The sequence below is a fragment of the Carcharodon carcharias genome, chromosome 1 (assembly GCF_017639515.1).
Source record: "Carcharodon carcharias isolate sCarCar2 chromosome 1, sCarCar2.pri, whole genome shotgun sequence".
Classification (NCBI taxonomy): Eukaryota; Metazoa; Chordata; class Chondrichthyes; order Lamniformes; family Lamnidae; genus Carcharodon; species Carcharodon carcharias.
In genome coordinates this window covers 29,267,364-29,281,172 of record NC_054467.1, presented here as the reverse complement: position 1 = coordinate 29,281,172, position 13,809 = coordinate 29,267,364, and the positions used below count along the sequence as shown (strand labels likewise).

General features: G+C 50.1%; 1 pseudogene; it reads left to right on the top strand.

The window, feature by feature from the left end:
• Positions 1–9,004: 9,004 nt before the first annotated feature.
• LOC121284445 lies at positions 9,005–9,813 on the top strand (annotated as a pseudogene).
• Positions 9,814–13,809: the final 3,996 nt, after the last annotated feature.

Genomic DNA, 13,809 nt, shown 5'->3' with positions numbered 1-13,809 from the left:
CGCCATTTCTGCCAACTCCAGCATGATGCCACCGCCAAACACATATTTCCTTCACCACCCACCCACCACCCCGCAACCGCACCCCCCCCCCCCCCCCCCCCACCTCCCCACCCCCCCCCCCCATCGGCATTCCGTACAGGCTGTTCCCTCCGGGACACCCTGGTCCACTCCTCCGTCACACTTCAACCCTCTCCCAAGGCACCTTCCCATGCAATTGCAGAAGGTGCAAAACCTGCCCCTTGACTTCCCCGCTTCTCACCGTCCAAGGGCCCAAACACTCCTTTCAAGTGAAGCAGCATTTCACTTGCGCTTCCCTCAATTTGGTCTACTGCATTCGCTGCTCCCAATGCAGTCTCCTGCAGTCAGAAGTATACATCATCCATGGCATTGATCAACCTGATTTGGAGCTGAATGGTTACACACTGAATAGAAATTTTGAGCAGAATCAGATAGGAGAGATGCATTGAAAAGTCCCATTATATCTCTATCTGATACAATTTGCACTAATGGCTAAAAAAAACAATCAAATCAATTCAGTCATGAAACTGACAAATCATTGAGTTATGAACAGCTCAATCTAGCTGAGGTAAAATCTCCCGAGGGGTTACGCAGACTGGGTAACTGCTTTGCAGAACACCTTCGGTCTATCCGCAGGCATGACCCAGACCTTCCTGTCCCTTGCCATTTCAACACACCACCCTGCTCTCATGCCCGCATGTCCGTCCTTCGCCTGCTGCAGTGTTCCAGTGAAGCTCAACACACACTGGAGGAACAGCACCTCATCTTCCAGCTAGGCACTTTACAGCCTTCTGGACTGAATATTGAGTTCAACAACTTCAGATCATGAACTATCTCCTCCATCCTCACCCTATTTTGATCCCCTTTTACCAAATATTTATTTTTTAATTTTTATATATATATTTTTTCCCACCTATTTCTATTATTATTTTTAAAATTTATTTCCATTCATTGTTTTACTCCCACCTTTTAGCCTATTTCAATCTTTTCTCCCACACCGTCCCCTCCCCCCACCCCACCCCCACAAGGGCCACCTGTCACTTGCTCATCCTGCTTTCTACTCTTAATGTCACCATTAGCACCTCCTTTAGCCAGTATCACCACCATCAACACCCCTTTGATCTTTTATTTATGACATCTTTTGCTATCTCTCCTTTGCCTCCACCTATCACTGGCCCTCTATCCAGCTTCACCTGTCCCAACCCCCCTTAAACAGTATATATTTCACCACATTTCTACATTTCTTTAGTTCTGAAGAAGAGCCATATGGACTTGAAACGTTAACTCTGTCTTTCTCTCCACAGATGCTGCCAGATCTGCTGAGTTTTTCCAGCAATTTTTGTTTTTGATTCATTTAATACTTTTGTCACGTCCTCCATCTCAAGCAAAGATTTCACTTTGGATACTTAATAGGCCCAACATTTTTCTTACAAAATGGTTTACACTTCATGTGGAAAAGTTTATCCAATTACTACCATTTCAAGAGGCTCTACACAGATTTGCACAGACTCCTCAAGGGCAGACCGTGTCATTGGCGGCTATCTGCATAGTTTTATGCAGGTTTCTTCACTGATTTCAGAAGCTCATGTAGGTAGTGGCTGACAGCAGTGTCTGCCCCCGAGGAATCGACATATCCTGCATAGGGCTGCTCAAAGTGGGACTAGGTGAACAGATTTTTCACCGTATATGCTTAAAAAGTGTTTGAGGATTCAATTTAATGTTGTCATGGAATTTTTTTTTATGCCCGCCTGAATTCAGAAGGGGTTTAAGGCCTCATGTGAAAGACTGCAACTCTGACAGTGCAGCACTCCTGCACTGCTGAAACGGAAGATGAGCCTAAATTGTTGGGCTCAAGTCTTGGGGCTGAATAATATGGGGGAATGGATTTCTCACCACCCCCCCCCAGAAGCACAGTCAGCGTGTAGCCGACCCACTCCACCCCAGCCCACCTCGCAGCCATTACACTCTGCAAGCCGGCTAAACAAGGGCTGAGCGGCGGGGGAGAGTGGCAAGGGGTGGGCTTAAGGCTGCAGGTGGGCAGGCGGAAAAGAGGGGTTCCATCTTGGGTGGGAGGGGGGGGGCGCGTTCCCTGATCCACAAAGGGCAGCCCCTGAAGATAGAACCTGCCCTTCCTCCCCAAACCTTTGGAGAAATTATTTAAAAAAATCAGGCTGCCTGCTCTCGTATGACCACCCATAGCAAATGTTTTATGCATGGGGAGCGTATTATCAGGGCCAATTGGCTTAGTAATAAGCCTAATTGTCCATTGATTACCTATTTAAATCTGGCGGGCAGGCTGCCGATTTGGGCGCCTGCCCACACTATTATGGGGTGAGCTTGGAGGTGGGTGGGAAGGTGGTGGGGTGAGCACCTGCCCAATTTTACATGCCCCCCCCCCCCCAGATCCCCAATGAAAACATGTCTAGCGATGGCACATAAACTGTACCCTCCGGGTGTGATACTTGAAACCTTTTGACCTTGAGGCAAAAGCACCATAGTTAAATTACATCTGACAGACTTTTTTGAACTGAATCTTGCTCCTGGCATTTATCACATTCCTTCACTTTTAGTTTTATTTTAATTTTTATTTCCTTTGCCGTTCAGGATGCTTTAGATGCTCTACCATTTCCCTTCAAAAGAATATGCTTAGTTTGTACCTGAACGCTGTCCGTTGCACCATTACTACTTTACCTTGGAATTAGTTTTTCCAATCTAGCTGTTCTCTATCCTCCTTAAATCATTGAAGCTAGCTCTCCCAATTTCACATTGCCCGGTACCTTGATTTCCTGGGCTATTTGTGGGATCAACACACAACGAGTTAAAACAGCTTTCTACAAAGCGTGTGATGTATTCTATTAGTGGGCCTAAGGCAAGGGTTTCTTCTTAAGATTTGACAGTCTGGGAGATGTTTGTTTGGCCACTGGTGCTTATAGTAATAAACTGAAGTGCAACATGTAACCATGGTAACAGAATGATTGGAAGAAAATGTAAGAGGGCCTAATTGTATCTTGGGGGTAGCCGGTTAGCTCAGTTGGCTGGATAGCAAGTATGTGGTTTGGAATACCACTGACAGTGTAGGGTTCAATCACTATTGCAGCTGAGGTGAATTTGAAGCCTGCCTTGTTACCCTATCTGGTAGTAAAATCAGAGGCTAAGTCATGGTTCTGTAACCCTGCGAGTAATTGAGGATGCAAAGAGAGGAAATCTATCTTGCTGACTTCATGTTGTTATTCTGATGTCACTTTTGTGGGCAGAATTTTCCCGTTGTCGTGCAGGGGTGTAAAATGACGCGTGATATTGGCCGAGCGTCCCGATGTCATCACGCGCTATCGCGATGTTTGGCTGGGCAGACGATGATGTCCGACCTGCAGCCGTCATTAATTAACGGGCCACTTAAGGCCCTTAAGTGTTTAATTGACGTCGATTTATCGGCGCCCGTGCAATCTTCGGGTTGGCGCAATGGGCAGGCGGGTAGGACACATTTGTAATAACCTCATCCACGGGTGGGATAAGAGAGTTCACTGGGGTCATGAATGTGAACAGTCAAGTATTTGTTTGTGAAAGTTTAAAAAACTTACCTGTGTGAGCTAAAGTACTTCAGAATGCATACCAGTTGCTTTTTCTGGACTCTTAACTTTCAGGTCAGCACTCTGTAGGTGAGGAATCTTTTCTGGGCCTGTAGGTTTCAGGAAGCCTTCCCTTAACCTGGGAATGGGAGCTGAACTGTCCACTGGACGCAGCTCCCCTGAGGAGGAAGGGAGGGCTAGAAGGGGGAGAAGGCCAGGAGTGCACACTCAGCCTCCAGGGGTGCTACCTTTGGGAGGACAGGCACAGGTACAAGGGGTAGACCAAGGCAGAAGGGGCCGCAAAAAATGCCACTATCCTGCTGCCAGGGTTTACAGGCGGCGAAGCAGCTACCTCAATATGTCTGAAGTGCAGTGCCGAAGGAGGCTCCAACTCTCAAGGGAGACAGTCAGCTCTATCTGTCAGATAATTGGGCCTGAGATTTCCCCTAACTGTGTGCGTGAACATCCCTTGCCAGTGGCTCAAAAGGTCACAGCTGTCCTCAATTTCTATGCATCTGGCCCCTTCCAGGGGTCGGTGGGTGATCTTTGCTATGTCTCCCAAACAGCTGTCCAAATCTGTGTCAAGCCGGTGACAGACACTCTATTCAGGTGTGCATTGACCTTCATCTACTACCATTGGGATTGGGCAAGCCAGAAATAGTGAGCCAGACGCTTCGCAGCCATTGCTGGCTTCCCCCGTGTCCAGGGTGCTATAGACTGTACACATGTGGCCATCAAGGCACCAACAGGTGAACACAATGCCTTCATTAACAGAAAGGCCTTTCACTCCATGAACGTGCAGAGAGTGTGTGATCACAGGATGCAAGTCTGTGCAAGGTACCCAGGCAGCTCCCATGACGCCTACATCCTCAGACACTCCCAGGTGCCGGGGCTGCTGGGAGACAAGGGCTATCCCCTCAGAAGGTGGCTCATGACGCCTCTCCACCATCCAAGAACAGAAGCTGAGCAGCGGTACAATGGGAGCCATGTCTCCACAAGGGCTGTGGTGGAGAGGGCCATCAGTTTTCTCAAGGTGCACTTCCAATGCCTGGACCACACAGGGGGCGCACTCCAGTACCCCCCAGATTCAGTCTCGGTGATAGTGGTTGCATGCTGTGCTCTCCACAATCTTGAGCTGGAAAGGGGGGATGCAGTGGACGAGGAAGATGTAGACGCAGTGGCTGCGGCTGCACATGATGAGTCCAGCAGTGAGTCCGAGGATGAGCACACACAGGGAAATGCTGAGGAGGTAGACGCTGACGCGGGCATACTGCAGCGAGGCAGGGATACCTGGGAGGCTTTATTCTAATGAACCTTTAGCTAGCACACCATGTATGGTCCACCAGGGCTGCCAGTTCAACACTCGACACCTAAGTGCAAAATCTACCATGTTAGCATCAGTTACCAAGGGCGTTGTTCATAAAGCTGAATATCAAAAAAATCACAGTTTTGGAAACCATACAGATGCAGAATAAAAGAGGCAGCCTCAGCCATGGTGACAGACTTGAATTTAATGTCTCAAACAAAGCAGCTTATTACAAAAAAAAGGCAAGAATGTTATAAATCAAATGAAGCCATAAGGGCCTCATCTCGGGCCAATAAAAAAACACCAGTGAAAAACCCGTGACGTGCCTAAGGTGCCTTATGCTTTGGTTTCCAGGTGTTATGTCTTGGTGCTGCCCCATCGCCGGGAGTGGCATCTGAGACAGCCTGCTGACTCTGCTGTCCTGTTGGTCTCGATGACCTTGGTGGGTGTCCTCTGGCCTGTGGAGCCTGTGCTGGCCCCACCTGGGGGGGAGCTGCCGGTTCCACAGTTGGCATCTCCTCAGTCGTTGCAGCCTCATTGGATGCTACGGTCACTGGCAGAGGGGTGGAGGAGCTGCCGCCCTCATCTGGAGTGCCCTGAGAGGAGCCCTTAGAGACGACAGGCAGCCGCTGTGCCAATGTGAGGTCGCTTTGGACCTCCCTGCTCACCATGGATGGATGGGCACCGAGCTGGGAAACTTGATGCCCAGACCATCTCCCACACTGGCATGACCATCTGAGGTCAATGCCGATGTGAGGGCTTGCTGGTCAGAGCGCATCCCCAGGAAGCCCTGATGGGTCCCCTGGAGCAGGGTCTCTACGAGAGTCGCCACTCTCTCCATGGAGGACGCATGGCGTTTGGACATGAGGCTCATTGCTTCGGCGAGCGTCCACGCAGACCCTTACACCATGGAGACCAAGCCAAGCATAGCCTCATGTATCTCCCCCAGATGCTCCCGCACCCCCGGCTGCATTTCCTGCAGCTGCTGCGTCGCGGACGGCTTCAGAGGCACATAATCAGACACCGACTGAGCATGTGCCTGGTCCCTCTGCAGTCCTCTGACTGCTGGCGCCATGGGCACTCTCTATCGCTGCGAACTCCTCCAGCTGTGAAGTGCCCACACCGCAGTGCCCCGGGACACAAGCCGATGTTCTAATACCCACCGAGGTGCTAGTACTTGCGCTGGTGTCTGCCTGGCAGAGATGGTGTAACGCTGGTAAGACTTCGGGCCCCTCAGGTGTGAAAGGAGGCCTCTGCTGCTCCTTCATCCAGCCCTGCTCTGATAACGCTGAAAGGAAGAACAAGAACAATGGATCACTTAAGGTGGAGACAATGACAATGTCCATCCCTGTCTCCTGGATCATTATGAGCTCATCCTTCCGTAAACAATGGTCAAGCCATGTTGCACAATTAAATCATTTAACATTCAGCACTGCCATGGCTGTTGGGAGAACAATGCTGACCTCACTGTTGGGCATAAATGCCTGGCTGTGGTACCCCAGCCTCACTGACACCAGTGGACCTGGGCGCAAGGCACCTCTCCAAATCCAGGGCCTCCTGCTCGAAACGACTTAGAATGGCGATCTGTGCCTGGCCGCCACCAGTCCTCGCACGCTCTGCCACATTATGAGCATTCTTCTCCTGAAAATTAGAGAAGAGCATTGATTAGTGGAGACAGAACATGGACTCTTTTCGTGCTCGGCCCACCCCAACCAGAATGGCAGAATATCAGGGCTCCAGTACCTCCTCACCCGGCTGCTGCCAAACACTCACACAAAGATGCTGGGCCTGCTCCCCACCCCCACCACATTTTGGCCATATGCTGCCTACATCACATTAGGCACCGCATGGTATATCCTTCCATAGCAAGGAAGAGCAAGCTTGTGTGTGTAGCACCACCTCGAAGCTCCCCTCCCACTATCTCAACACCCTGACTAAGACATGTCCTGAAGTTCTAACACAGCATCTAGGTGCAGCTCCTCCAGGTTGCCCCCACACCAGTCAGGTGGGACTCAGTGTAACACATGCTGCGAGGGCAAAACACATTTCCTCATCACCCTCTCAGGCTGACCTCAGCATGGGCAAATTCTGCTGGCCCACCCAGAAAAGGACCAATGCCGTCAACGATTTAATGCAGTCACAACACTCGGAATGGGATTGGGGGGGAGGTAGTGGTAGCAGTTGGGGAGGCCAAACTGCTGGGTTAAATGCCCAATGCCAGCACGGTACTTATCCTGCAAGAGCGCAACAAGTTGTTGAAGTGCTTACGACACTAGATCCAGGTGCGCCGCACCACCTCACGGGAGCTCGACCATCTCCGCCGTCTTCTCCCAGGCACGTTTGGTCATGTGGGGGGGGGCCTTCTCCTCCCATCCTGGAGGACCAGCACCTTCCGCTATGCTGCCACCTCCTCGAGGAGGGCAGCAAGGCAATCATCTGAGAAATGAGGGGCACACTGGCCCCCCACCCTACCCCCCGGCCTGGCATGTCCACCTGCCCTACCCTCCGGACTGGCACGTCCACCTGCCCTACCCTCCAGCCTGGCATGTCCACCTGCCCTACCCTCCGGCCTGGCATGTCCACCTGCCCTACCCTCCGGACTGGCATGTCCACCTGCCCTACCCTCCGGACTGGCATGTCTCACTGGCCTACCCTCTGGACTGGCATGTCCACCTGCCCTACCCTCCGGACTGGCATGTCCCACTGGCCTACCCTCTGGACTGGCCTGCACACCAGAAGCCCTCTGCTGTGGCCTTGCATTTGCCATTGTCAGTAGCCTAGAAAAGGCTGCCAGCTCTTCATTTAAACGGGCTGCCCGGTCGCCATTGGACCTGGCGGTCTGTCCACACCCGCCCCCGCCCGCCCACTCCCGCTATCCTCGGGAATCGAGAAATACGCTGGGCAGGCCTTAATTGGCCTGCCTGCATAAAATGGCGGTGCGGACTTGACCGTGGGCGGCAATCAGGCCTGCAACTGCCCGTGCCTGTGCCTGCTCCCGCTCTGCCTCCCCGCCAAATGGAAAATTCAGGCCTATGTTTCTTTGGCGTGCTGTGATTTAGTGGTGGTATGCATGGAACGTAGAAACCAAAAGTAGAATTAGTATCACAGTTATACTGCAACCACAGTATAATATATACATACATACTGGATTGTAGAGTGTGGTGTATCTGAATACTCATGTTGGATGGTGTAATATGAGCTCATTAAAGACCAATTCACACAAACTGAATTGTGTAGTGTGATATATCTGAGAGCACTTGCTGAATCATGTAGTGTGATGTTTCATTGTAGACCTGATTCTGCGATTGTTACAACTGCTGTGGTGTGTGTACTCTGGTGTTTAAAGTAATAAACCAAATAAGGATAAGAAAGTAGTCGAACACCCAGTTCAGCACTTTTATTGTTAATATTTTCTGGCCCACTTCCATAAATACTTTAAACCAATTGATCGCTGGGCACTGTTATCTAGATGATCTCCTGCTGTAACACACTCCATTTTCCCTATTTCATTTCCAGAACCAGATACTTCATGTTTCAATACTTCAGAACCAGATCCAAAGCTATTTTCTTCCTTGTTGGACTGGAGACATAATGATCAGCAAAGTGCTCCCGCACAAATTTCAGAAATTCTTTTCCTTTTCTACCATTAGCACTATGTTTTTGTCTGTCTATATTAGGGAAACTAAAGTCTCCTAATATTATATAATGCTTTTTCTGGTCCTAACAGGTTTGAGAGTCATATAACTCGAGAATTACAGAAATAATGAGACCACACTCAAATGCTTCAGTTAACCATCAAAAAGCCTTTACTTATTTTTTATTCATTCAAGGGATGTGGGCTTCACTGGCTCAGCCAGCATTTATTGCCCATCCCTAATTGCCCCCTGAGAAGGTGGTGGTGAGCTGCGTCAGGATCCTGGAACTCCCTCCCTAACAGCATTGTGGGTGTACCTACACTACACAGAGTGCAGCGGTTCAAGAAGGCAGCTCACCAGCAAAGGAGGCTTTAATTAGGGGTGTTCACCAGCACCGGGGAGTTCTTTATCCCACTGACGGATCCAGGAGGTCTACCAATCTCACCTCTGGTCCCCTGCTCCCTACATGCCCCTGTACCATGGTGGGCCTGGAGCTTCTCTATCACTCGATGGCCCGGGATGTGGTCTCTCCCCAGGATGCCTTAATGTGCTATATCCACTGGGAGCTGGTAAGGGCCTGGGGACCGGGGAACAGTACTCGACTGATGAAAGGAAGAAAGAGCTGTTACCCACAGGCTCGAATGTCAATCAGGAGCTGTACACATTGCGGTATAGCTCAGATAATAATCAGAAAGTACTTCTGTTAAAGGTAATCACTGTTGATTCCAGTCTGATAGTTAATATTAGGAACTGCCAGTCTGAACAGGTTGTAGATTTGACAGTGCATTTAGATGGCTACATCAGCTCAGGTCACCTGCAGCAATATGACAGAGTCTTCAAGAAGGAAGAGGAGTTGCAGAGTCATATTGAATCAACGGTAGGTTCTCCTTTAGTTGGCATGAAACAGAGGGCTGGAGGAGGGTCACAGAAAGGAAATAAACCAGTTTGTCCTGTTCCAGGTGCTCAGCCACACACAGACAATAACCCTCTCCATTCCACCCAATGCACCTCAGAGGCAGCCCCCCCTGGTCTGACCCTATAGCACTGTCTGTAACAGGAGGAGATGATCTCGACCCATTTGGTGATCGAAGAGGTTTATTGATTGTGGATCCTTTAAGGTCAGGATTACTGAATTCTGGCTTTGATCCTTCGTCGGGGATACCAGAGCGGCTTCCTCCCGGATCTGTCGCAGGCCAGATTTGACCCATTCGGACCAGTTGGACCCAATCGTTTTAGCCCCAGTCCAGACCATCTTCCTCCTCCTGGATACGATGACTTGTTCATGTGATTTTTTTTTCCCTTCCCTTCGGCTCCCTACTCTCTTAAAACAAGTTTAGTTATTAAATAAAACCCTCAGATGTAGGTCACAACTTGAGGAATCATACGGGCTTCTCATCTTTTGGTTAAATGAATATTTTATGAAAAGTGTAACTTAGCCGCTTGCTCTGGTGTGTTCCTACCTGAAGATCAGCAGCTTTAGCTGAACCGGTCTGCCTTTAGCAGTGGGTGTAGCTGATTAACTAAATAAGTGAAATTCTATAGAGCAGCCAAGTGTTTTATTGTCATGTATTTAACACATGTTTCCAATGAGGACGTATGACCATTCTCCTGCACATTGTCATGGAGTTGTCACCATGCAATGTCTTTGAAGTAGGCTGGTGACATTAAATGCATATAGGGTTTGAGTTAAGTGATCTTGTTAATAAGCTGATGTGTAAATAAAAAAAAAACCTCACCTCACCGGATTGGGAGGTGGTCGTGAAGGGGTCAGCTGTCCGGGCAAACGCCACGCAGTGCAGGAAGAGGATGAATGATCTCATCCGCATCGCCAGGGTAAGTCAATCTACAGTTCACTCCAAAATCATGGTCTCATAATGGCATCATGCACTCAAAGCGTCACACAGCTCAGGGATCTCATGCAATATTAGCAGGGAAGACATCAGCATTGAGAGCCTATTCACCAGCCTCTCATCTATCATCCTACACAGCCAGCACCTTCAGCCCTTACTGTGGGGTGGGGAGGGCTCAGCACATGCAGGAGGCAAGCATGCTTCCCCAAACTCTACTCCATCCCTTCTCATCACATCCCATCCATTTGTTTTCATGCAGGCCAAGCTTGGCCCCGATGAGAGAGAGAGAGAGAGATCCCAGACTGCAGGAGGAATAACCAACATTCAGGAGCTCTCCAAATTTGAGGAGCATGCTGCCAAATTCGCAGGGGAGGACAGAGATTGCTGCTGTGGGGAAGGCGAGATTGGCCTCTCCCAGCAAGCCCTCTATGAGTTGATCACATCCTGATATTCACAGTGGGTGACATGCAATCTTGTATTTAGCCTGTTCATGAGCTAAATTTATCTTCTCTCTCTTACAGGCAGCAGCAGGCCCAGACAGACCAGTACATCCATCATAAGTCCCAACCCCCAGGCCGCCTCAGAGGAGGAAGGTGATAATCCATTTGAAGAAGCCCGTCACTGCGATCACCTGCACCCTCCACCAGCGCAAAGACACACACCCCAGTGGGTCACACATCTAGGTTAAGCACGGTGTCACATTCTGGTGAATCGCTCACTGACACATCTCCACAGCAGTCGGAGGCAGTGGCAGCCCAGGTCTCTAGCACTCAGAGGACTGCTGGAGAACAGGCACCCACTGAGTCTGAGTTAGATGCCTCTGGAAATGGCCACTGCAAATATGCTGGAGATACAAATTCAGGCAGGGCGGAATATTAGGCAGTGTTGCGAGAGGCAGTCTGCAGACTGGAGCGAAGGATGGAGCAGTCCGTCCGCATTCTGTCTGATGTCGTGGTTCCGACATGGGAAAGTGGCGGCCGCCTTGGAGACACTGGTCCAGCAGGTTCTGCTGTATTTGCACTCGGACCTGCTCTCCATCACTCTAAGAATAGTGGCATCCATCAGTGGCTAGGCGCGAGGGGGGGGTTGGGTGCCTCGACCTCACTCCCAGTACCCCTTCTCCTCAAGAAGCCAGGCAGGGGCCCTCGGCCACCCACAGGGAGGACGGCCATCAGTTGGATACCCTGGGGCCATCCGTCCAGGTGACTCCATGAGTGCTCTCCTGGACCAAGGACCTCAGTCCGGGGCTCCTCTCGAAGCTGGGCCAGGCGAGGCTGGGCCAATCTTCTCCTCCTCAATCAGAGCCATCAAGAATGCAGCATTGAGCGCAACCTCCATCTTGAAATCCTCCTTCTTCCTGTGGAGAGGGAGATCCAACTGATTAATGAGAAATGCCCAATTATAATAGACCTCCCATTCTGATTCAGAAAGCCACGGTCATGCCCTGGTGATGCTTCTGCACTCGCATTTCTCTGTTCCAGCTGTGTAGCTGAAGCACTACCTCACAGACCTAGGTGCCTAAGAAGCCATCCCAGCAACTACACACCTCAATCTCACTAGGGTTGGAAAGGCTTGAGCACAGCCATGCTATGTTCATCTTCACTGAAGACACTTACATGGTGCTTGATTTGATATGCTGATGATGCCAGGCCTGTACTCCTGGAATGAGTGGATGCCCATTGGCCCATGAAACATGCCAATTGGACAATGCACTTTCCAGAGTTTCAGTGATCATCTTGCAGATATCCAGCAGCTGTGCTCCATTAATGATTGGCTGCACCTTCACTTCGCACATTCCTCTCTTTAAGCAATCACACTGCTCACCTTAAATGTGATCCTAATGACTCTTGCAGTCTCACTTTAAAGCACACCAAACATCCTGGGGTTTACCATTGACCAGAAACTGAACTGGACTAGGCATATAAATACAGTGGCTATAAAAGCAGGTCAGAGGCTAGGAATCCTGCGGCGAGTAACTCACCTCCTGACTCCCCAGAGCCTGTCCACCATCTACAAAGCACAAGTCAGGAGTATGATGGAATACTCTTCACTTTCCTGGCTGAGTGTAGCTCCAACAACACTCAAGAAGCTTAACACCATCCTGGACAAAGCAGCCCGCTTAACTGGCACCTGATCCACAAACATTCATTCCCTCTACCACTGACACACAGTGGCAGCAGTGTGTACGAGGTGTACGATCTATAAGATGCACCACAGAAACATACCAAGGCTCCTTAGACAGCAACTTCAAAACTTCTGCCATCTAGAAGGACAAGGGCAGCAGATTCATGGGACCCCCACCACCTGGAAGTGCCCCTCCAAAGCACTCATCATCCTGACTTGGAAATATAACGCCGTTTCTTCACTGTTGCTGGGTCAAAATCCTGGAACTCCTTACCTAACAGCTCTGTGAGGGTACCTACACCACGCGGACTGCAGCAGTTCAAGAAGGCAGCTCACCGCCACCTTCTCAAGGGCAATTATGGATGGGAATTAAATGCTGGCCTAGCCAGCGAAGCCCACATCCCTTGAATGAATTTCTTAAAAAGTCAGTGGGTCCAAATCTACATTCTCAAAGTGTTCATGAGTTCTATCAGGTAAAACTTCACCTCCATGTTGCGATTCTAAGAAGTATGAGGCTGCCTCCTGCAAGGGCCCCTGAGTCCAGCCATGGGCTCCTCCAACACTGTCTCAGTCCCTTTCAGTGGGGAATATTTTCCAGTTTCAATTTTAAACTGCGTCATTACTTCGGGGTCTCAAGAAGGGGGTGCTGCATTTCTGCTTCATGACCAGATCCAATCCTTCCCCTATTACTGTTCTCATCCCCCTGATTATTCTGGAATCCCACGATGTACAGGTAAATCTCCCTCCAGTTATTATCCAGCCTCCACCTGTAACCTTGGATCCCATTGTTATTATTGTGGGCATTCCTGCCCGCCCCCCTAAACTCATCACTGTTGATGTCCCCATGCCCCATGTGGACCTCACCCCTCCTTGTTCTTGAGGCTGTGTGCATGGTGATATACAGAGGTGACCCCCCCTCAGAGAGGTTTGAGTACCCCCCCACCTTATTACCTTCTCCCCATTTGCAGACTGTAGATATTCCCCTGACCATGACCATCCAATCTGCAGTCCAGTATTGAGTCAGACATCCCCATCACCACCAAGTGTGAGGCTATAATCATTCCCTGCACAATAAGCTGTGTCTGATCCCCACTGAACACACAGGCCTTGCCCCTCCCTGGAGCAGGACCATGATGTCGGTGCCATGCATAGCCCTGTAGCATGACTTGTGAAGCACCAGGGCTGCCTTTAATGCCTCAACCTCACTGTGTGGTCCATAAAGCCCCAGGACTGCCGTTAATCTATCACCCAGAGCTTTTGGCCTCATCCCTAGGCCATGGCTGTCTGCCACTCAGCTCCACGGTACCTTC